We start from the raw sequence: 23,155 nt of genomic DNA on the forward strand, positions 1-23,155 counted from the left end.
GGCTGGGTTGCTAAGGGAGACATTCAAATAAGACTAGAGCATGTCAAATTAATGAAAGGTCTAATGGTATTTATCCCAGAGTTCAAAAGGAGCAAACATCTTTACATATTTTTTTAGGATTCTTTGGTGAATTGTTAATGGGCCAACTATTCAAAATGGGATCCAATTCTCAGCCTGAAAACTATAGGCCTGTTAGTTTGATATCAGTGTCAGAAAAGCTTTTGGAAGGAGTGATAAGGGATAAGATACTTGAATACATTGCAAATCACAATACTATGAGTTTATGGCGTTGAGCAGAAACCTAGACTGAGTGGCAATTCTACTTAGATTTTCTAAAGCATTTGATACAGCACCACGCAAAAGATTACTGATTAAATTAAAAGGGACCTGTCACCATAAGAAATAATTCCAAACCCTATATTATGATGTTAGTCAAGCGAAATAAACTTCACTTACACTATGGGGCCGATTCACTAAATTCGAGTGAAGGATTCGAAGTAAAAAAACTTTGAATTTCGAAGTATTTTTTGGGCTACTTCGACCATCGAATGGGCTACTTCGACCTTCGACTACGACTTCAAATCGAAGGATTCGAACTAAAAATCGTTCGACTATTCGACCATTCGATAGTCGAAGTACTGTCTCTTTAAAAAAAACTTCGACCCCCTAGTTCAGCAGATAAAAGCTACCGAAGTCAATGTTAGCCTATGGGGAAGGTCCCCATAGGCTTGCCTAACTTTTTTTGATCGAAGGATATTCCTTCGATCGTTGGATTAAAATCCTTCGAATCGTTCGATTCGAAGGATTTAATTGTTCGATCGAAGGAATAATCCTTCGATCGTACAATCACAGTATTTGCGCTAAATCCTTCGACTTCGATATTCGAAGTTGAAGGATTTTAATTCCTAATCGAATATCGAGGGTTAATTAACCCTCGATATTCGACCCTTAGTGAATCAGCCCCTATATGTTATTTTATTTCTTGTTTCTTTGAGTCTTGGAATTCACAATCACATCGAGTAGGTGGCAGCCATTTTGCAAACACTGTTATTAAGGAAAGCTTTGCATTATCCCAAAATCATATGATGCCCATGAACTAGCTACACAATTACATGGTATAAAAGGAGGGGGTGGGGTGTGGAGTGTGTAGGGACATTTAGGAAGTGCAGAATGGAAAGTGAAAGTAATTCCCAGCCCTGCCTCTAGAGGAGGGGCAAGCAATATATAATTGCCAGCTGGGATTTTTAAATGGGTTTATAACAGGTATGGATGTTTTAATGAAAATAAATAATATGAGTTTTATGTTCAATTTGAAAATGACTTTTATTATACAGCTTTTTATATCTGGATGACAGGTCCAAATATTGGCTTGGAACATAATATTTGCACTTGGATAGAGAACTGGTTGAAGTATAGATTACAAAAAGTAATGGTAAATGGTAAACCAGTGTTGTTAGTGAAGTACTGTACCACGGGGTCTGTCCTTGGTCCTTTGCTTTTCACTTGTTTATTTATGAACTTTATTGTATGTGCTGTCTCTACCTTCTCTGATGATACTAAATTGTGCAAAACTATGCCTACGCAGGATGCTGCCACATTGCAGAGTTATTTGGCTAAACTAGATAACTGGGTAATCAAGCTGGCAAATGAGATTATTTTGACGCCCATTGACCAATGCATTTCTCAAACTTTCCACTGTTTTGCAAATTGTTTGGTAACCGCAAAATTTTTGGCGAATCCAAATGCTACAGATTCGCCCATCACTAGATGACACAATTACACTATCTGCTTTGCTAATTTTCATTTTATTTTTAGTATTTATATGCAAGGTGACCTAGCCTTTAATAGCCTTGTGTAATGAAGAACACATTTGGTTGACAATGAAATGAAACAGAGCTTTAACTTTGTTGTTTAGAATGTAATTTCGTTTAGACAAATCAACCAGACCTCTAGCATTAGAAATATACAAACATTAAGCATGCATTTGGCTTTTTACATGTTAAATTGTCACACATTCTCAGCAATGGCCGTGGTTAAACTTGTGGTCAGTTCAGTGGAATTAGCTAAAACCGCAGATGTTGAACAGGTGCTTTTTTAAAAGAGATTCAAATGAGAAAAGGCATTATTTAGCATCCTGTATAGCAGTGTGGGCTTTGGTAGAGGTTTTGTAAAATGATTTTAACTTCCGTAATTCTCTGAAAAGGACTTGTTTTTCAGGTTGTCAGACAACTGGACTGAAATGAGCAGTGAAATTGAAAGTTCATGTTTAGTCAGTGGTATTTGTTTTTGTGAAACCACAAGCTTTTGTGAGCAAAAGAAAACCATTGCCTGTAGAGGGACATATATTATATAAGTTTCTATGGGGAAGGTATATATTTACATTTGAACTGATTCATCTTTTTATATTCTGTCATGTCTTTCTCCATTTCTAATGTTCGGTCTCTCACAAAATCATGTTGATTAAAGTTTAAAAATATTGCAGGGGTATGCGCCGTTTATGGTGTTTATACAAATGGCCTGTAGATGTCACTGTGCCCAGACTTATACTGTGCATACTTCCTGACAGCTTAAAAGTGAAAGTTATGGTTGTGTAATGGCTGCATGAATCTGCTAATAAAGCACTGTTATACTCTACTCATCCTCGGCTACCCAAAACATAACACCATTCTCCTTCAGGAAAGCCCTAAAATACTCGTCTGTTTATTAATCATCTCCCAATTTTGTTGTTACATCCTTATTGGCCTACCACTCATTCACTTATCCTCTCTGCAACTCTCTATCTGGATTGTCATAACAAGACTGAAAATTTACGTTACCTACCAAATCACCTCTGAAAATCACTGCACAAGCTACTTAAACATTTTTATATCAAATTTAAACCCTGACCCTTAAGTACAAAGTTTTCTTTAACAATGATCCACCTTATCTTCACATGTTCTCCAAATGGACCACTGCAACTACTTCATTCCTTTAATGACCATACACTTCCTTCATTCCTAGTAAATTCCTCATATGTACACCTACAGGACTTCACTAGAGAAGCTTGCTACCTACACAACATACAGTGCTATCATACAAGATATTACATATTTAAACAAAAACCACGTTAATATTTATCGTCAACCAGCCAACCAGGCCAACTTTTTATATTCTCCCATTAGCTTCCTCAATAGATACAAGAAGGTATCAGCCTTTGAACATCTTCTCCTCACTTATGCCATGGACTTAATATTTCTCTAACATAAGTTTCCCTATACAGACACATACCTTTATATCTTGTGTTTCACATATTCATGTTGCCTTTAGATTATGAGCCCTTGTGGGCATGGCCGTTATTACACCTGCTGTATCGTTTGTATGTATGTTAGTTATGTACCCTTATGTACAGAACTGTGGAATATGTTGGCACTTATAATGATATCAGTTCAATATTTGATACATCTGTATCCATTGAGTACTATTTAATTTACTTATCTGTGCTGCAATTCTAGTCATCTTGTGTCATTTAAAATATGTGGAAAAATACATATTAAGATATAATTCCATTGTAAGGAATAAGTCAGATTTTCTAACATAAAGGAAGTGATGGTTTCTTCTTACATTCTGAGCAAACTAACAAAATGTCTCTAGACAAGAATGATGTGTATACCACAACCTAAAGATGACTTATGAAAGATTCAAAGATTCAAAGATGTCAATAAGGAAGAATTTTATAAAACAGCAACACTAATTTGTGTTGTGTGTGTTTCCTCTTTGCGCAAGTAAATCCTGCCTGACTTGTAGTTGATCTGAATCTGGTGCCAACTTGTCTAGAGGGAATAAAAATTCCTTCCTAACTCCAAAAGTGCAATCAGCTGGATCAGCTTTTCTAAAAGTATTAATTTCAGTATTGCTTGCTAACTTCAATTAACCCTTTCTTAAAACTTGATACACTTAGGGGGTTATTTATTAAAGTCCCGATGCTAAAACTCAAAAAAAAATTTTTAACTATAAAATCCAAATTTTAGTGAAAAAAAAAACTGGAATACTCTAATTTTATTATCGGAGGCTGCAAAATGTCCAAATCCAAAAATCCGCCGTCTCAGACCTGCCGAGGTTGTATATAAGTCAATGAGAGAGGTCCCTATCCTATTTGGAAGTTTCTGTGGACTGCACTGGAATTAGCCGAAAAATCCAACTATTTCAGTCTTTTCGGGCAAAAATCTGAAAAACTCAGATTTTTCGGGAAAAAGCTCGAGTGATTCAGGAAAAAAAAAATGAAAAAATGGTATGATTCAGGGTTCCACTCGATTTTATTGAGTTTTCCCCCGATCCGATTAAATCATGCTTTTTTGAAAAAATATGTTCATCGCACTGTTCATGGTACATCCTGGACAGATTTATTTGGTCTGCATAGTGATGTGCCATTGGCAAACACATCACTTTGAATCCATATCAAGTATAATTGACAGCTGCTGTCTGTACACAATATTTCAGCAGTTCTCTATGCATATACAAATAGCACTACCAGGGAAAATATTTAGTGGCACTGTGTCAAATGCTTTGGCAAAATCTAAATAGACCACATATACTGCAACATGACCGCCTAAGTTCATGCTGTCCAAGTTGTCTTCTTAAAAAATATTTGTTTCCAGGGTCGGACTGGCCCGGCCGGGCCAGACCCCCAATCGTGGTATTTAAAATAGAAAAAAAAAGCCGGATCGGCGTACAGGCGCCAGTACCCCACTGTCTGCACATGCGCACCGGCGTGGAACACAAGGAAGGGAGCGAATGGCACGGTGAGTGACATGTGTGGGTTTTGGCATATCCATTATACAGAGACAGCAGTTAGTAATGACATTTTACACCAACATGAAATAAATCATCATATTCCTCTGTGTCATTATACTTCATCAATGTACACCTTACCAAGGGGCAGATTCCCTAAAGGGGGAAGTGACTAACTCTAGTGAAAATTCGCCAGCACAATGTCATTTCGGAACTTCGCCGATTTAATATAGGGCGGAGACGTCAATTTGCTAGCAAAGGAGATATACTCTAGCGTTGCTTCGCACTCTAACGCCAGGTGAGTTTTCGATCTGGCGATCGGACGTTAATTCAATAAGATGTGGATTTTACTGAACGTTACCTCAATTGCCAGACTAGCCTTCGCCAGCTCAGACCAGACAAAGTGCAAAGGAGTGCATAGGACTTTCTAAATTTTGAGTGCAAAATTGTATTTTATAAGGTTCCCTGGACTTGTGTTGTGCAATTTAATGTATTTGCTGCAACATATACGCCCATTTAACTTTATCATTTTCCTGCCATATGCAAATTAGGCAACACTAGTGAAACTTCGCTTTGATTGCCAAAGTAACTCAAGCGAAAATTCACCAGCGTTCGGTGTCCCGGTACACTTTTGAATTAGTGTTGTCCTAGCGAATTTACCCCTGGCGAAGTGTTGCGATGGCTGCGATGCGGTTGCTGGCGAATTTTCGCCGGTTAGGGAATTTGCCCCCTAGAGTGGCACCAGTGCAACCAGGCATCCCCTCCATGTAGAAATGTCGCGAACTGTTCGCCGGCGAACTTGTTCGCGCGAACATCGGGTGTTCGCGCTCGCCGGAAGTTCGCGAACGTCGCGCGACGTTCGCCATTTTGGGTTCGCCATTGTTGGCGCTTTTTTTTGCCCTCTCACCCCAGACCAGCAGGTACATGGCAGCCAATCAGGAAGCTCTCCCCTGGACCACTCCCCTTCCCTATAAAAACCGAAGCCCTGCAGCGTTTTTTCACTCTGCCTGTGTGTGCTGAAGAGATAGTGTAGGGAGAGAGCTGCTGCCTGTTAGTGATTTCAGGGATAGTTGAAAGTTTGCTGGCTAGTAATCGTTTTGATACTGCTCTGTTATTGGAGGGACAGAAGTCTGCAGGGGTTTGAGGGACATTTTAGCTTAGGTAGCTTTGCTGGCTAGTAATCTACCTTCTACTGCAGTGCTCTGTATGTAGCTGCAGTGGGCAGCTGTCCTGCTTCTGATCTCATCTGCTGACTGCTGCAATAACAGTAGTCCTTGTAAGGACTGCTTTTATTTATTTTTTTGTTGTTTTACTACTACTACTACTACTACTATAAGAGCCCAGTGCTATTAGTCTAGCAGTGTTGGGGAGTGGGACTGGTGTGCTAATCTGCTGCTCCTAGTAGTTCAGCAGCACCAACTTTAATTTTTTTTTTTAATATTCATTTTTTTTTATTTTACTTTTTTTTATTTTACTACCGCTGTAGTAGTGTATAAGTTGACCTTTTAGGCATTATTTGCCCTGTAGGCATTATTTGCACACTGTTTTCTTCAACCCGCCATCTAGCTGTGTGACCTTGTTCACATTCTGTCTAAATATCCATAATATTACCGTCTCCAGAAAAAACACCGGAGTGACTTTTTTCAAGCAGCCATAATATATTTTACGTAATCCGTATCCACCGCTGTAGTAGTGTATACGTTGACCTTGTAGGCATTATTTGCACACTGTTTTCTTCAACCCGCCATCTAGCTGTGTGACCTTGTTCACATTCTGTCTAAATATCCATAATATTACCGTCTCCAGAAAAAACACCGGAGTGACTTTTTTCAAGCAGCCATAATATATTTTACGTAATCCGTATCCACCGCTGTAGTAGTGTATACGTTGACCTTGTAGGCATTATTTGCACACTGTTTTCTTCAATCCGCCATCTAGCTGTGTGACCTTGTTCACATTTTGTCTAAATATTGATAATATTATCGTCTCTAGAAAAACCACTTGAGTTACTTTTTTTCAAGCAGCATTCATATATTTTACGTAATCCGTATCCACCGCTGTAGTAGTGTATACGTTGACCTTGTAGGCATTATTTGCACACTGTTTTCTTCAACCCGCCATCTAGCTGTGTGACCTTGTTCACATTCTGTCTAAATATCCATAATATTACCGTCTCCAGAAAAAACACTGGAGTGACTTTTTTCAAGCAGCCATAATATATTTTACGTAATCCGTATCCACCGCTGTAGTAGTGTATACGTTGACCTTGTAGGCATTATTTGCACACTGTTTTCTTCAACCCGCCATCTAGCTGTGTGACCTTGTTCACATTCTGTCTAAATATCCATAATATTACCGTCTCCAGAAAAAACACCGGAGTGACTTTTTTCAAGCAGCCATAATATATTTTACGTAATCCGTATCCACCGCTGTAGTAGTGTATACGTTGACCTTGTAGGCATTATTTGCACACTGTTTTCTTCAACCCGCCATCTAGCTGTGTGACCTTGTTCACATTTTGTCTAAATATTGATAATATTATCGTCTCTAGAAAAACCACTTGAGTTACTTTTTTTCAAGCAGCATTCATATATTTTACGTAATACGTATCCACCTCTGTAGTAGTGTATACGTTGACCTTGTAGGCATTATTTGCACAGTGTTTTCTTCAACCCGCCATCTAGCTGTGTGACCTTGTTCACATTCTGTCTAAATATCCATAATATTACCGTCTCCAGAAAAAACACCGGAGTGACTTTTTTCAAGCAGCCATAATATATTTTACGTAATCCGTATCCACCGCTGTAGTAGTGTATACATTGACCTTGTAGGCATTATTTGCACACTGTTTTCTTCAACCCGCCATCTAGCTGTGTGACCTTGTTCACATTCTGTCTAAATATCCATAATATTACCGTCTCCAGAAAAAACACCGGAGTGACTTTTTTCAAGCAGCCATAATATATTTTACGTAATCCGTATCCACCGCTGTAGTAGTGTATACGTTGACCTTGTAGGCATTATTTGCACACTGTTTTCTTCAACCCGCCATCTAGCTGTGTGACCTTGTTCACATTTTGTCTAAATATTGATAATATTATCGTCTCTAGAAAAACCACTTGAGTTACTTTTTTTCAAGCAGCATTCATATATTTTACATAATCCGTATCCACCGCTGTAGTAGTGTATACGTTGACCTTGTAGGCATTATTTGCACACTGTTTTCTTCAACCCGCCATCTAGCTGTGTGACCTTGTTCACATTTTGTCTAAATATTGATAATATTATCGTCTCTAGAAAAACCACTTGAGTTACTTTTTTTCAAGCAGCATTCATATATTTTACGTAATCCGTATCCACCGCTGTAGTAGTGTATACGTTGACCTTGTAGGCATTATTTGCACACTGTTTTCTTCAACCCGCCATCTAGCTGTGTGACCTTGTTCACATTCTGTCTAAATATCCATAATATTACCGTCTCCAGAAAAAACACCGGAGTGACTTTTTTCAAGCAGCCATAATATATTTTACGTAATCCGTATCCACCGCTGTAGTAGTGTATACGTTGACCTTGTAGGCATTATTTGCACACTGTTTTCTTCAACCCGCCATCTAGCTGTGTGACCTTGTTCACATTTTGTCTAAATATTGATAATATTATCGTCTCTAGAAAAACCACTTGAGTTACTTTTTTTCAAGCAGCATTCATATATTTTACGTAATCCGTATCCACCGCTGTAGTAGTGTATACGTTGACCTTGTAGGCATTATTTGCACACTGTTTTCTTCAACCCGCCATCTAGCTGTGTGACCTTGTTCACATTCTGTCTAAATATCCATAATATTACCGTCTCCAGAAAAAACACCGGAGTGACTTTTTTCAAGCAGCCATAATATATTTTACGTAATCCGTATCCACCGCTGTAGTAGTGTATACGTTGACCTTGTAGGCATTATTTGCACACTGTTTTCTTCAACCCGCCATCTAGCTGTGTGACCTTGTTCACATTCTGTCTAAATATCCATAATATTACCGTCTCCAGAAAAAACCCCGGAGTGACTTTTTTCAAGCAGCCATAATATATTTTACGTAATCCGTATCCACCGCTGTAGTAGTGTATACGTTGACCTTGTAGGCATTATTTGCACACTGTTTTCTTCAACCCGCCATCTAGCTGTGTGACCTTGTTCACATTCTGTCTAAATATCCATAATATTACCGTCTCCAGAAAAAACACCGGAGTGACTTTTTTCAAGCAGCCATAATATATTTTACATAATCCGTATCCACCGCTGTAGTAGTGTATACGTTGACCTTGTAGGCATTATTTGCACACTGTTTTCTTCAACCCGCCATCTAGCTGTGTGAGCTTGTTCACATTTTGTCTAAATATTGATAATATTATCGTCTCTAGAAAAACCACTTGAGTTACTTTTTTTCAAGCAGCATTCATATATTTTACGTAATCCGTATCCACCGCTGTAGTAGTGTATACGTTGACCTTGTAGGCATTATTTGCACACTGTTTTCTTCAACCCGCCATCTAGCTGTGTGTATTATCGTTTCCAGAAAAACCAACTGAGTTTTTGTTGTTGTTGTTGTTTTTTAAAAATAATGCCAGGCAAAGGCAGGCCGCCACGCAGAGGCCGTGCTAGGGGCCGTGCTGCTATGCAATCCTGTGGCCCTAGCAAATTGCCCAGTTTTAAAAAGCCAATGACCCTGAACTCCCAAAATGCTGAAGAGGTAGTTGACTGGCTTACACAGCACACCCCATCCTCTACCGTTTCTAACTTTACCACAACATCCTCCTCATCCTCCACTGCTATGGCCACCCCACGTAACACTTCCTCCACCACCGGTGCCCCTTCTTCACTGGGGTCAGAGGAGTTATTTTCCCATGAGTTTCTTGAACTGAGTAATGCGCAACCATTATTGCCAGAAGAAGATGAAGGAGATGAGGACCTTACACCAGATTTAATTCTGGCAGAGAACACGACAGAGATGGACATAATGAGTGATGAGGAGGAGGTCCCCGCTGCTGCTTCCTTCTGTGATGTGTCAGAAGAAATTGATGCATCTGAGGAGAATGATGATGAGGAGATTGATGTTTTGTGGGTGCCTAGTAGAAGAGAGCAAGAGGAGGGTAGTTCAGATGGAGAGACGGAGAGTCAGAGAGGCAGTAGGAGAATAAGACTTAGAAGAAGCAGGGAGGACAGCCCGCAGGGATCAGTAGGGCAACAACATGTATCGGCACCTGTGTTCAGCCGGCCAACGCACCCGCCATTGCCGCCAATGCCGCCAACTTCTACTGTTACCGCCAGATCGCACACTTCCAAAAAGTCAGCAGTGTGGGATTTTTTTAATGTGTGTGCCTCTGACAAAAGCATTGTAATTTGCAATGAGTGCAGTCAGAAACTGAGCCTTGGTAAGCCCAACAGCCACATAGGTACAACTTCTATGCGAAGGCACATGAGCGGCAAGCACAAAGCACTTTGGGAGCAACACCTCAAAGGCAACAGGCAAACTAAAAGCCACACTCCTTCTGGTCCAGCATCTTACTGCTCTACCTCTGCTCTCCTTGACCCGTCTGAACCACCCTCCACTCCGCCTTCCACCTTGACCACCTGTTCCCATTCCCAGTCATCTGCCACCAGCCAAGTTTCTGTGAAGGCCATGTTTGAGCGTAAGAAGCCAATGTCTGACTGTCACCCCCTTGCCCGGCGTCTGACAGCTGGCTTGTCTGCACTCTTAGCCCGCCAGCTTTTACCATACCAGCTGGTGGACTCTGAGGCCTTCCGCAAATTTGTAGCAATTGGGACACCGCAGTGGAAGGTACCCAGCCGCAATTTTTTTTCTAAAAAGGGAATACCACACCTGTACCAACATGTGCAGAGCCAAGTTACCGCATCTCTGTCACTTAGTGTTGGGCCAAAGGTCCATATGACTACTGACGCATGGTCCTCCAAGCATGGTCAGGGCAGGTATGTCACCTACACTGCCCACTGGGTGAACTTGGTAATGGCTGGGAAGCAGGGAATGGGTAGCTCAACAACAACAGTGGAGTTGGTGTCACCGCCACGGATTGCACGCGGTTCTGCCACCACCTCTACTCCTCCATCGCTCTCTACCTCATCTTCTTCTTCTTCTTACTCTGCTGCTGGGTCCTCCTTCTCCTCCTCCACACCTGTGCACCCCCAGCTCCCCCTAGGCTATTCGACGTGCCAGGTACGCCGTTGTCACGCTGTCTTGGGGATGACGTGCCTGGAAAGCAAAAACCATACCGGATCTGTACTCCTGTCATCTCTGCAGTCACAGGCCGATCGGTGGCTGACCCCACACCAACTGCAGATCGGAAAAGTGGTGTGTGACAATGGAAGCAATCTGTTGGCAGCGTTGAGACTAGGCAATTTAACACATGTGCCCTGCATGGCACATGTGTTAAATTTAATAGTCCAACGTTTTGTCTCCAAGTACCCAGGATTCCAGGACGTTCTCACCCAGTCCAGAAAGGTGTCGGCCCATTTCAGACGTTCCTACACAGCCATGGCACGCCTTGCTGACATTCAGCAGCGCTACAACATGCCAGTCAGGCGTTTGATTTCTGACAGCCAGACTCGCTGGAATTCAACGCTCCTTATGTTGGAACGTCTGCTGCAACAACAAAGGGCCGTCAACGAGTACCTTTTTGAACTGGGTGGTAGGACTGGATCTGCACAGCTGGGGATTTTTTTCCCCCGTTACTGGGTGCTTATGCGCGATGCCTGCAGGCTCATGCGACCTTTTGAAGAGGTGACAAATATGGTCAGTCGCACCGAAGGCACCATCAGCGACCTAATACCCTTCGCTTTATTCCTGGAGCGTGCCATGCGACGAGTGACAGATGAGGCTGTAGACCAGCGTGACGAGGAGCTGGAAGCGCACGATTTCTGGTCGGAATCACCAGAACGAACCCAGGCACCTGCTGCAACGCAGGGAGAGGTGCCAGAAGTGGAGTCAGAGGAGGAAGGTGGCTTTGTGGAGGAGGAGGAGGAGGACCAACAGGAGCAGGCTTCCCAGGGGGCTAGTGGTGACCTTTTGGGGACCCCTGGTCTTGTACGTGGCTGGGGGGAGGAGACCGTGGATGATGCAGTCCTTGATAATGAGGAAGCGGAGATGGATAGCTCTGCATCCAACCTTGTGAGAATGGGGTCTTTCATGCTGTCATGCCTGTTGAAGGACCCCCGTATCAAGAGGCTTAAGGAGAAGGACCTGTACTGGGTCGCAACGCTACTAGACCCTCGGTACAAGCATAAAGTGTCAGAAATGTTACCAACATACCACAAGTCCGAAAAGATGCGGCATTTACAAACCAGCCTGCAAAACATGTTGTACAATGCTTTTAAGGGTGATGTCACTTCAGGAACTCATCAACATTCCAGGGGCAGAGGTGCCAGTAATCCTGCCACGAGCACACCTGCAAGGACAAAGCCCTTTGGCCAGTCTGTAACGTCAGACATGCAAATGTTTTTCTGTCCAAGGCAGCGCCACAACCCTTCTGGATCCACCCTCAAAGAACGCCTCGACCGGCAGGTAGCGGACTACCTGGCATTAACTGCAGATATCGACACTCTGAGGAGCGATGAACCCCTGGACTACTGGGTGCGCAGGCTTGATCTGTGGCCAGAGCTGTCACAATTTGCCATGAACCTCTTGTCTTGCCCAGCCTCAAGTGTGCTCTCAGAAAGGACCTTCAGTGCAGCAGGAGGGATTGTAACTGAGAAGAGAACTCGCCTAGGTCACAAAAGTGTCGATTACCTGACCTTTATTAAAATGAATGAGGGGTGGATCTCGGAGGGTTACTGCACGCCGGAAGACTTGTTCTGACTTCTATGCAGCTGTCCTTCTCTTCAAGCCTCATGACTCCACACACAGCTGTCCTTTAGCGTCCTCCTCCTCCCTCCGCCACCGTTACAAACTAGGGTGCAAACCCTACTGGTTTAATTTTTTCTGGCCTCTGTGCTTCAGTGGCTGCAACCAAAAAAACTGGGCAAACAATGTCTACAAGGTCAACGTATGGCAAAAAATGACTATTTTCAGCATTTATATGGCATATTTTTTCTGGCAACTGTGCTTCAGTGGCTGCGTCCAAAAAAATGCATATTTTCTGCATTTATATGGCATAATTTTTCTGGCCTCTGTGCTTCAGTGGCTGCAACCAAAAAAATGCATATTTTCAGCATTTATATGGCATAATTTTTCTGGCCTCTGTGCTTCAGTGGCTGCAACCAAAAAAATTTATATTTTCAGCATTTATATGGCATAATTTTTCTGGCAACTGTGCTTCAGTGGCTGCGACCAAAAAAATGCATATTTTCAGCATTTATATGGCATAATTTTTCTGGCCTCTGTGCTTCAGTGGCTGCAACCAAAAAATTTATATTTTCAGCATTTATATGGCATAATTTTTCTGGCAACTGTGCTTCAGTGGCTGCGACCAAAAAAATGCATATTTTCTGCATTTATATGGCATAATTTTTCTGGCCTCTGTGCTTCAGTGGCTGCAACCAAAAAAATTTATATTTTCAGCATTTATATGGCATAATTTTTCTGGCCTCTGTGCTTCAGTGGCTGCAACCAAAAAAATGCATATTTTCAGCATTTATATGGCATAATTTTTCTGGCAACTGTGCTTCAGTGGCTGCGACCAAAAAAATGACTATTTTCAGCATTTATATGGCATATTTTTTCTGGCCTCTGTGCTTCAGTGGCTGCGGCCAAAAAAACTGGGCAAACAATGCCTACAAGGTCAACGACGTTGACCTTGTAGGCATTGTTTGCCCAGTTTTTTTGGCCGCAGCCACTGAAGCACAGAGGCCAGAAAAAATATGCCATATAAATGCTGAAAATAGTCATTTTTTGCCATACGTTGACTCAACGTATATGGCAAAAAATGACTATTTTCAGCATTTATATGGCATATTTTTTCTGGCAACTGTGCTTCAGTGGCTGCGACCAAAAAAACTGGGCAAACAATGCCTACAAGGTCAACGTATGGCAAAAAATGACTATTTTCAGCATTTATATGGCATATTTTTTCTGGCAACTGTGCTTCAGTGGCTGCAACCAAAAAAACTGGGCAAACAATGTCTACAAGGTCAACGTATGGCAAAAAATTACTATTTTCAGCATTTATATGGCATATTTTTTATGGCAACTGTGCTTCAGTGGCTGCGTCCAAAAAAACTGGGCAAACAATGCCTACAAGGTCAACGTATGGCAGTTGTTTAAAGAGAACAGTAGATTACTAGCCAGCAAAGCTACCTAAGCTAAAATGTCCCTCAAATCCCTGCAGACTTCTGTCCCTCCAATACAGAGCAGTATCAAGCAGATTACTAGCCAGCAAACTTACTATCATCTGTCCCTGAAATCACTAACAGCTCTCCCCCTACACTATCTCTTCCAAGCACACACAGGCAGATTTTTCAGATACATTTTTGCCCTTGATCCCCCTCTGGCATGCCACTGTCCAGGTCGTTGCACCCTTTAAACAACTTTAAAATCATTTTTCTGGCCAGAAATGTCTTTTCTAGATGTTAAAGTTCGCCTTCCCATTGAAGTCTATGGGGTGCGCGAACCGTTCGCGAACCGCTCGCGTTTTTGCGCAAGTTCGCGAATATGTTCGCGAACTTTTTTTCCGACGTTCGCTACATCCCTACCTCCATGTACATTATTCACCGAAACCACCCTACATACATTATATAATGAAATCAGTATATCCTGATAATTTTGATAACAGATAAAACACCTGTATTGGACAGGGCTTATGTGTTATGTGCTATGTATCCTGTGCCTTTTCTCCTTTTTTTCAGATTGAATGGCAGCCCCCATGGCTACACAGCAGTGTGTTTACATAAACTATAGTAGTCTGCCTGACTCAAACACACAGCTTTTACCAGTGTATTCTAACAGTATATTATATGTTAATTACTTTAAAACTCTTAAAATTTTCGGTGTTACTGTTCCTTTAAACAGTGATGCTAGAACATAGTGTCATCCCCTTTCTTTAACAGGGGGAAAAACTATTGCCAGGTTACTTTAATATCATAGTTTAGGTCTATACAACCCCTGTTCTGATTATGCACATAAACATTTTTATCATCATTTATTTATATAGTGCCAGCATGTAATGCAGTGCTTTTTGTAGAGCAAAACAAGAGTCTTATAATAAATAATTGAACAACAGTTACAGAAAGAAAAGGGTAGCATTAAAGGACCCAGCTTGTAAGAATTACAGTCTGAAAACTGTCCATTCTCAAAATTATTAAGAAGCTTCAAAAAACTCAATATTCACTAAATATCAAACTTTACCAAATAATTTATTATTAGTTCATTGGTGACTACATTAAGTTCATTTGCCTGGCCTACAACAATTTTACGAAACACAGCAGAAAGAGTCTTTGTAATATGGAATGTTATATTGCAGATTCCTTGGAACTGAATATTCCAGATCTCAGAGCTATACAGTAGTATTAACTTTATATATTTGTTCCATTAAACTGACATAAATGTGAATACCATATCTATCAGAACAGAAAATTTTGACAACACCATTGCTGATGTCTCCCCGAGAGTCTGTCTGTATATGGATTCTTGCTGATTTTGAAACAATGGGTGTTGTCAGAGTTCCTAAGAGTACCTACCAGCACATGTCTCTATCTTGTGTTTCCCATTCAAATGAACAAAAGTAGCTGCCAGCAGTAAAGGGCACTTTTGACTTCTACATGCAGGTTTTGTGGATGGCAAACACTATGGGGGTTATTTATCAAAGTCCGAATTTATCTCAATATTTTCTGAAAAAAACTCAGACCAAATCCGCATGTTTTTTTTTTTATTTATTAATACATTTTCCCGAAAATTTTGTTTGCGGGAAAAAATTCCGAAAACGTGGGGTATTGCGAAAAACCCAGCGCACATCAAAAAATCATTGGGACTTCTCCCATTGACTTATATGCAACTTCGGCAGGTCTGAGATGCCGGATTTTCAGATTCTGACTCTTCCATCCTCTGGGTTTAATCAATTCCGAAAAATTTGTGATTTTTTAAAAGTCTTATTTTTTATGATTTTTGCATTTGGAAAATAGTAAATAACCCCCTATATGTGCTATTATAGACATTCCTACTACACAGGAATCACCTGTCATTTTTCCTATATTATCCTTGTGATATAAGCTATACCGAATATGTATTGCTAAAAACATGCATATTTAATTATAATTAAGATGATAAAACTTTTACAGGAAACTAACAAATGTTAGATCTATGCTAATCCATAAATGTATTACTGTAAATATATATTAAGGGGCAGATTTATTAATATTAATATTAATAATTAGAATTTTTGAACATTTTTATGGTCAAACTGTCAAAATCAGGGATGAGGAATATGTACCAAGACTACCGGAATATGTACCAAGACTACCTTTCATTTTTTCAAAGATCTTAGCGCCAGGTAAGCAACACACTCTGGGGAATTTAGAATTCTAGTGATAACCCAATCCATTTTGGTGGCTTGTCACCCAGCCTGTCCAGCTTGCCTAGCTTTCCACCTTTTGAAACCTGTTTATTCTCCACTCAATAAGTCAGTTTCAGACAGAAAAAATATATTCTGTATTTTTTACACTCCCTAAATTTGGATATTATATTACTAAAACAAGAAAAATGTCACAGGCAAAAGGGAACCAAGACCACGAGAGGACATGACATGAGAGTTGCTGAGGAGTCTATAACACACTACAGAAGAACTGATACATGTGAATACAACACCAAACAAGAATAAAAGCAGCATGATATTGTACAGAAACACATTCCATGTAATGCTATTAATAATATTGTTATTTCATCTTATATTCACTATTATATTTCCAAATAATCCAACAAGTTGTTAAGAATTTTGGTGTATTGCATACTTACGGCACTGCTAATTTAGAAAACTTCTGAATTTCATGTTCATTCATTTCCTGGAACCAGAACAATAAGTATTTTTACAGTGAATTTTACAGTGAAGCAAAACTTTTTTTTACAGTGAATTTTACAGTGAAGCAAAACTCCACAAATTTGCCAATCACTATTACAAATGCAAAACAATTATATAATCTACAGGAATCTGACCTTTTATCCAGTATCCATTCTTTGTACCTGGGGTTTTACACATAACTGATCTTTTCAGTCATTTGGATCTTCATACTTTAAGGTGGTGATTTACTAAAACTCAACTTTTTCTCCCTAAAACCTAAATCCCCTTAAATTCGCATTGTGAAACTTTTCCGATTTGAAGCTCAATTTGAAGCAATTTTGTGCAATTATCGATTTAATGTGCGACAAAGTTGGACTTTTGAGTTTTTGAGTGAAAACCAGCGACAAACACCTCAAAACACCAAAAAATTATGAAGGCAAAAAAAATCTTCAGATAGTTAAGGGACCTCTGTAATTGACTTTTACATGAATTTGAAAGGTTTTAGCTGGAATATTTTTGGATTCAGATTTGTTGCTGCTTTGAGACATAATAAATCTCCAAGAATTCAAATGTATTTTTCTCTAAAAATTCACATAAACTCAACTAGAGAAACTCAACCTTTAATAAATAGGATTTAAATAAGATTTAAACATGATTTAAACCCAATAGGCTGGTCCGATAAGGATGAATTATATCTAAGTTTGGATCAAGTACAAGGCAGAGAAAAAGGAAATTATTTTTAAAAATTGTGATTATATGAATAAAATGAAGTCTATGAGAGAGGGCCTTTCCATAATTTGGAACATTATGTATAACAGATCCCATACCTGTACCAGTCAGCAAAGGTGGCCATACATAGGATTCCCAGCATTTCAAAGTTCTTATTTTTATTGTAAAACTTTCAGGAAAACTTTTCTGACAGTTTAGGACATTTTTAATTAATTTAGTTCCTCTAGTAAAAAGAATAAAAATAGTTGATAAATTGACTCTTATTTGTTGTTTATTGTAGGGACCCTTTTATACAGATCAGGACCGTTTAATTAGACTATTGGCACAAATTGTTATACTCTTTAAGGGAAAACATTGAACTGCTAGGATCCTGATAAGCGTTTTGATATTTTGTCCATTTAACCAATTTTTTTTAAAAGCATGCAGTTTAATGGGGTGTTTCATCTTCAGTGCAGTGCAGCACAGCACGAGCTCCGAGCACTAACACCCACCCAAATCCTTCTTACCAGGTGCAAATGAAATAATTTGTTAAGTGCAAAATTATTTTAAAAAAAAAAAAAAAGCTTTACAAAGTGCTAACTATTGTTACTGCTCAGTAAAATTTACCAATACCTGATAACTTTAGTTATCAGGTATTAGAATTTAGATGGGTGAATAATTTTATTAGATACACTTTACTTATTATGGTACATGTATAAAGTAAATTATTATATCAATATATTGTACTGTATGTTATAAATACTGTAAACAAGGTAGTGTAGAAGCCGATGTGATCATTGCCGTAAAATAGCTGATAAATGTTGAGACAGATCCCCACTCTTAATTATAAAATCTGGTGATACCAGATTAGGACTACATTTTTTCTTTTAACGCCCCAAAAGTGCTTAGCTCCTAAAGAAAAAAATTCAAAAATTCAAAATCACCAAGATTGCATATGACTACGACTGGAGCATATATGTTTCAATATACAACTAAAAAGTACAACTAGTAAAGGGCAAATCTGACCCATTTATCTGAAAATTTCCAAAAGGGCGAAAAATTTGCCAAATGCATTGAAGTTCATGGGCGACAACTTTGTTTTTTAGATGCGCGACAATTTTTGTCACCCATTAGAGTCTATGGGCATCTTTTTTAAGGCAAAACATGGAGAAACCTCTACCAGGGGTTGGAGAATTAGGAAGTTTAGTGCACTAACCTCTTAAAAAAACATTTCATCCCCAACTATTAGTAGAATTTGGGTGTAAATTTTGACCACAAATCTTTCTATATTTTCCTTAAAGCTCCTCTGAGGTACAGGGTGAAGGTTTGTTACCCAAACAAGCTAAATATGTGGTAGGAAGTCATAATAACATTCCCAGCTATAAAGGGTCCAAGGGAACCTTTACACTGCAAATCAGTCAAGGGATAGGGGAAATGGGTTCGGTAGAAGGTATGAACCTCCACTTCAGGCATGGAACTGCTTGTTTCAGTTTTGTTTGTGTTCTTTCGTTGAAATTTTTTAAAAAACTCTTTCGCTGTTATATTAAACAGGTATAGGATCTGTTTTCTGGAAACCCACTATCCATAAAGCTATTTATTTTTATTAAAGCAAATTATGGGAAGGCCATCTAGACACCATTGTAATCAGATCATTCAGATTTCTAAAAATGATTTCCTTTGGTTCTGTAGTAATAAAACAGAACCTTGCATCCTTATCAGAGGCAAAACAATCCCATAATGTTTAATTCAGGTTTAAATGATTAGTATGGAGATCCAAATAACAGGAAGGTCCAATATCCAGAAAACCCCAGGTACTCTGGATAACACGTCCCATACCTGTATTGTTTTTGTGTCAACTGGATCTGCTATTCTCACTGAAAAAAGCAGAAAGTTTCTTGCAAGAAAATCTTATTATTATAACCACAACGGATCCAAGCACAGCATGCAAATGAATCTTTGCACACCAATGGGCTAAATTAAATATGTGAATAATCTGATTTTAAATATACATTTTGTTGATTATGGAGGTTTGCAAACTTATTCTTCATATACTGCCTGAAAAAAGACCATTAACAATTGAATCAAGTTCTCACCAAAAATCTTTTTCCAGTAATGCCTTGCTTTTTTACCAACTTTTCACAGTCACGGAGGTTGTGCTTTTAAAAGGAAACAGACATAAAATAATGAATTAAAAAAACATAAATTCATTGCATTTCCATTACACAAAAACAGAATTAACCCTATCCTTAACCATAATTAAATCAATTTATATTTACTTCATGTTATAGATAGTGATGGGCGAATTTGCGCCGTTTCGCTTCGCCGGAAAATTCGTGAATTTCCCGGGGAACCGCGAAAAATTCGCGAAACGGCGCCGGCATCCCGTTTTTGATGCCGGCGGAATTTTTTTTGATGCCGGCGAATTTTTTCTGGCAAATTTTCGCGGGCGTTTTGCGAATTTATTCGCTGACGGCGAATCGCGCAAATTCGCCACATATTTGCGCCTAGCGAATAAATTCGCCCATCACTAGTTATAGACAATGAGACTTGAAAATGTAATCAGTAGTATTTATAATATAGGAATTTTAGGTTCTAAGTGCATATGCTGATTTCAGTGTAGACTAAAGATTTTAAAGATATAATATAAATTGAAGATAAAAAGATTAAAAAGTTAAAATATTACAGAGATCTTCGAGATCTTGGCGAATTGCACATTTAGCTGTTTAATAAACCAGGCATTAATGTGTGCGTATCGTTATTTTCAGCGAATGCGATAACTGGCGAACACATATTCTTGCACAAGAAAATTCGCAAGAAAAAACAAATTTACCGCAGGTTAGTAAACTGATGAAAACATATTTAGCGATAAATTTGTCTTTATTTTGTGTGCTTATTTTTAGTGCGCTTTAGTAAACGGACCCCTTAGTCTGTTATATACGGAGCTAAGTGATGTCATTTTTGTCACATGACTCATTAAAACTTGTGTATTATAATAAATAAAGTACCCCTTGTTGGAAAATATGAGGATATTAGAAGTAATATACAGGTCATATACTTATAATATCCTTATATTTTACAAGTTATTTTATTCACTACATACTGTATATAGTACAGGTATGGGACCTGTTATCCAGAATGTTCGGGGCCTGGGGGTTTCCGGAATACAGATATTTCCATAATTAGGATCTTCATAACTTAGCTCTACTAGAAAATCTTGTAAACTTTAAATAAACCCCATAGGCTGGTTATATGTTATCTGGGATCAAGTAAAAGCTACTGTTTTATTATTACAGAGAAAAAAGAATTAGTGATGGGCAAATTTTTTCGCCAGGCGTGAATTCGGGGGGAATTCCCACAATTCGCTGCCAGCTAATAAATATGCGAAACCACAGCGAAAATTCGCCAGCGTCAAAAAAAATGGACCCCGGTGCAATTTCGCCAAAAATGGACGCCGTTTCGCAAATTTTTCACCGTTTTGTGAATTTTGCAGGAAATTCGCAAATTTTTTGATGAATCGAAATGCCCCCAAATTCGCCCATCACTAAAAGGAATTCAAAAATTTGTATGGATAAAATAGTGTCTGTGGTAGATGGCCTTTCTGTAATTCAGAGCTTTCTGGATCACAGGTTTCCTAATAACCGATCCCACACTTGTAGCAAGTTTGTTAATAAACTTATATTACTACACTGATCAGGAAGGAAAAAGGAAAACGCTTTAACAAGGACATGATATTTCATATTTTGTGAAGGTTTTTTTGTTAATTTGCCTAGACCAAGAACTAAGCTTTCCTTAGCAAAACAAAATTCATTGATCTCATTTGCAGAGGAATATTCATAATACATTATTCTTTGGTGTATGTAAATAGAGTTTGCTTGTGGGTTTGTGTCTGTGCATTATGATATCAAGTATCAGACCACATTAACCACCGACCACAGGTGTAGGAAAGGTAGTGGACAACCCAGCCAAGTTACAATAACTCATTTTAATTACTGTTTATTTATATATTAAGGGTAATATGTTACTCACAATCTTATTCCATAGCCTGCTAGCAAAACTAGTAGATATGAAGTGGAAGAATTCAGTAATTTTAGGCCTCCCTGCCGCCCCACTAGACCACCAGGGCAGGTAGGTTTTCTTACACTAGTGACAGTCTCCCTTTGAAAATTGTACATCGGCAATACATGCAAAGATATTATCGGCAGCCGACAGAAATTTTCTAACTAATTGATCATTTCTTCAATAGACTTCCTCATCATCCTCATCTAGTGAACACATAATTGTTTCCTGTATTAAGTTAAATTGACCACTTGCACTAAGGGTAGGAAATAGTGATGGGCCAATTTATTTGCCAGGTGTGAATTCGCTACAAATTTCCACGTTTCGTGGGCGGCGAATAAATTCACAGAATTGCCACGAAAATTCACGGCGTCAAAGTGTTCTGACACTCAACGCCCATTGACTTTAATGCTCGTCGAATGTCGCCGTCGCCTGAAATGTCGCCGGAGTCAATTTTCGTGAATTCATGCCAGCATCAAAATTCGCATTTGCCCATTCGCATTCTTTGCCCATTTAGTGAATTTTCGCTGGAAATTCACGAATTGCGTGGTGAAGCGTAACGGGACAAATTCGCCTATCACTAGTAGGACGCAAATATTATTTTGTTGTAATTGGACTTATACAAAGTTTGTTGTGTTGTTAGGGATATGGTGCGCAGGGTGCCATTATATTCAGCTGTTAGAAGCACCCATCGACTTCAGTAGGAACCACTTGACACTAGGAATGGGCGAATTTGACCCCATTAAAGTCTATGGGCGTCAAAAAAGTTTTGATGCACGTCTTTTTTTTGTCGCACAATGACATACAAGTCTATGGGCGTCATTTCTGCGGCAAAACAAGGTGAAAAAATTCGCCCAACCCTACTTGACACCTCTAGTACAGACAGCTTTATTAGTGTGTGTGTGTGTGTGTGTGTGTGTGGTCATTTTATTCAACTGCAGTAGATATTAAAAACATAAAAGTTTTATACTAACATATAGTTTTTATAACAATACTTACAGCTCTAAAATATTCAATGAGAGTTTCAGGACTCCAACACCTGACTTCAGAACATGATGGGATGTTTCGAAAATCCATGTTTGTTTCTCTTTTCTTTTTCTACTGAACAAGTCGGTTCACAATAGCCAGTTGCCTTCACCTTTTCAGTCCAAGATTCTTCAGGTATCCTTTTTTTGCAAAGCCCAGAAATGTAAAAATGTTGGCTCTTCCTGTGAAGTTTCACAACCTTCTAATCAATGCCTGGTTTATTTAAAAAAAACAAACATTATTCAGCGTTTACCAGAATTACACAGAATCATCTTTTGAAAATGCCACTTCCCTTTGCTCACTTCTCAGAAAAAGTCAATAGACTTCCTGCACCACTTCCTCCAAGACATGGTCATAGTGTTAAATGGTAGCTAAAAACACACAAATCGTTTATTAATCAGACCTCCTCCCTTATAGCACTATTAATAGGGCGATTTACCAATGGGCGCAGGCGTAACTTCGCTAGTGAAAGAGACAAACGCTAGCAGTCATTCGCTCTCTATCGCCAGACGAATTTTCGCTCTGGCGAATGGACGTTACTCCGCAAATTCACTGAGATGCGGATTTTACTGAACGTTACTTCTTTCGCCAGACTTGCCTTTGCC

General features: G+C 39.3%; 1 pseudogene; it reads right to left on the reverse strand.

Annotated features, from left to right (window-relative positions):
• Window positions 1-22,601, reverse strand: part of LOC108712413 — a 50,538-nt pseudogene extending 27,937 nt beyond the window's left edge.
• Between the last annotated feature and the right edge of the window lie 554 nt (window positions 22,602-23,155).

Source organism: Xenopus laevis, chromosome 3S (assembly GCF_017654675.1).
Source record: "Xenopus laevis strain J_2021 chromosome 3S, Xenopus_laevis_v10.1, whole genome shotgun sequence".
Taxonomy (NCBI): Eukaryota; Metazoa; Chordata; class Amphibia; order Anura; family Pipidae; genus Xenopus; species Xenopus laevis.